General features: G+C 47.3%; 1 protein-coding gene across 3 annotated transcripts in view; it reads left to right on the top strand.

Annotated features, from left to right (window-relative positions):
• The window catches only part of LOC143017817 (Kv channel-interacting protein 4-like), a 312910-nt gene that overhangs the window by 228066 nt on the left and 82344 nt on the right, over positions 1–2500 (top strand). The gene's annotated exons all lie outside the window — the stretch shown is intronic.

The raw sequence follows: 2500 nt of genomic DNA, 5'->3' as shown, positions 1-2500 counted from the left end.
CCATTGGAATGTGGATTAGATTTTCAATACATATTTCCCGCAGTACGATATACATTTTTTTTCAATAATAAAGAATTAACGCCCAGAGCTTCACGTGATTATTGTTAAAATATTTCCCTTTATACCCCCCCATCCCCTGTCCCCCCATTTTGTTTGCCTCCATACCTCGCCCCCCCAACTTACTGTGTTACCCCTCCTTCCCTCCCTACCTCTTCCCTTCCTCCCTACATCCTCCCTCCCCCCATACCTCCTCACTCCCTCCCTACCTCCTCCCTCCCTCCTACATCCTCCCTCCCCCCATACCTCCTCCCTCCCTCCCTACCTCCTCCCTCCCTCCCTCCCAACCTCCTCCCTCCCTCCCTACCTACCTCCTTCCTCCCCCCTACCTCCTCTCTCCCTTCCTACCTCCTCCCTCCCTCCCTACCTCCTCCCTCCCTCCCTACCTCCTCTCCCTTCCCTACCTCCTCCTTCACCCCCTACTTCCTCCCTCCCTCCCTACCTCCTCCCTACCTCTTCCCTCCATCACTTCTTCCTCTCCCCTCCATCACTTCTTTCTCCTCCCCCGTGCTTTCGTCTTGTCCTCCTCTTTCATCCCTACTTCCTCCCTATTCTCTCCCTCATTTCCTTCCTTCCTCCCTCCCCCTTTTTCCTTCTTTCTCTCCTTTATTTTTCCTTCCTTCCTCCTTACCTCCCTCTCTCCCTCCTTTCTTCTTTCCCTCCTCCTTCATCCCTACCTCCTCCCAATCCTCTCCCACCCTTCCTTCCTCCCTTACTCCTTTTTCCTTCTTTCTCTTCTACGTCTTCCCTCCCTCGTCCCAACTTTGCTTGGTAATATTCTCACCCCTCTGCCCACCCGTTCCCGGTTCCCGGTAATCCCATTTTACCCGAGTCTATCCGGTACTCGGTCCCAAATACTATAGATGGCAATCTCCCTCCTCCTGATTCAATCCAATCACTACGTGTGATTGGAAGGATATTTTCCTCCCCCCAGCCCCAATCCCTCGGGCCCAATCGCGGTTTCCATGGTGATTTCTTGTCCGGGGGCAGAGTCTATCCCCCTCCCCCCTCGGGACTAAAGTAACTGGACATCACTTTATCTCTAACAGGGATAAAATGTCTTCATAGCTTTCCGGTTGTAGGGAGTTTCTTTAAATTGTTATACCGATATCCGGACAATTTTCCCCAGTACAATTATCCCCCCGGACAACTTCCCCTCATAGGACAATTACTCCACCCGTCGGACATCTATGCCCAGGAATTTTTTCCGAGAATGATTATCCTTCAGGACAATCCCCCCCACTACCCCCAAGACAATTAACCCCCAAGGCAATTACCCCTACCCTAGGACAACTGTTCCTATGATAAAATTTCCCAGGACAGTTATCCCATTCCTGGACAATTACCCTCAGGACAACCACGCCCGGACAACTACCCCAAAGGATTACTTCTTGCTAAAGAGGTGAGGTTAATTCAAATGAGGTTAGCTTAGGTTAGTGGGGTCAATTGTCCAGGGGTAAAGTGTCCTTAAACCAGTTATGGTCTCATCAGTCTGGGAAACTGAATAAAATCGCCTTTCATTGGTATGATTTAATCGTTCTTCCCCACCTTCCTCAAATCCCCCTCCCCTTCCCCACCCCTCCCTTTCCCTTTCCTCTTCTTGCTCCCATTTCTCTCCCACCTTACTCCCACGTTGTCCATATGAGTGAAGAACGAAAAGAAAATATGCAGAAATAACAATTAAGTTAAAATGGACACATGCTGAATATACGCATTCGCGCGCACACACACACACACACACACACACACACACACACACACACACACACACACACACACACACACACACACACACACACACACACACACACTTTGTACGCACATATGTGTTCATCCCGACACTTTATTTTGACTATACGAAAAAAATATTTTAGGTTAAAAAATATGTTTAATAGGATCTTTACAAATAAAAATCATTCTTTTAACTATAGTATACGAATCCAACAATTTTTATTTATTTATCTGTAAAACCAGAATAAATAGACTTTTTCAGTCTATAGTTGTGCCCTTCCACCGTTAACACAAAAAGAGTACTTGGTAACCTCATTCCACTAAATGTACTCAATCCTCTCTATTTGATCACATGCTGGACTCGTGACCGAGAGCTATTAATTTATTACCCTCCTGGATGAAAGCTCAGTGTTTATAGTATGTGACCCGATCTCTGGGTAATGCTGTGGCCACATACACACACACACGCACACACACACACACACACACACACACACACACACACACACACACACACACACACACACACACACACACACACACACACACACACACACACACACACACATAATTCTTTGCCCACCAGGGTTTGGATATCAGCTTGTAGTGCAGTAATGCTCGTCATCCCTTTGCGGGGTTTTCCTAGTGTCCAATCAACTAATCGCCCAATAACTGGAATACTAATCATCGAAAGGTACTAAAAGGTGAAGGA

The sequence above is a fragment of the Oratosquilla oratoria genome, chromosome 33, assembly GCF_046742065.1.
Source record: "Oratosquilla oratoria isolate Oo_2021 chromosome 33, ASM4674206v1, whole genome shotgun sequence".
Lineage (NCBI taxonomy): Eukaryota > Metazoa > Arthropoda > Malacostraca > Stomatopoda > Squillidae > Oratosquilla > Oratosquilla oratoria.
The sequence above is the reverse complement of the archived record's forward strand: the minus strand, read 5'-3'. Positions and strand labels throughout refer to the sequence as shown.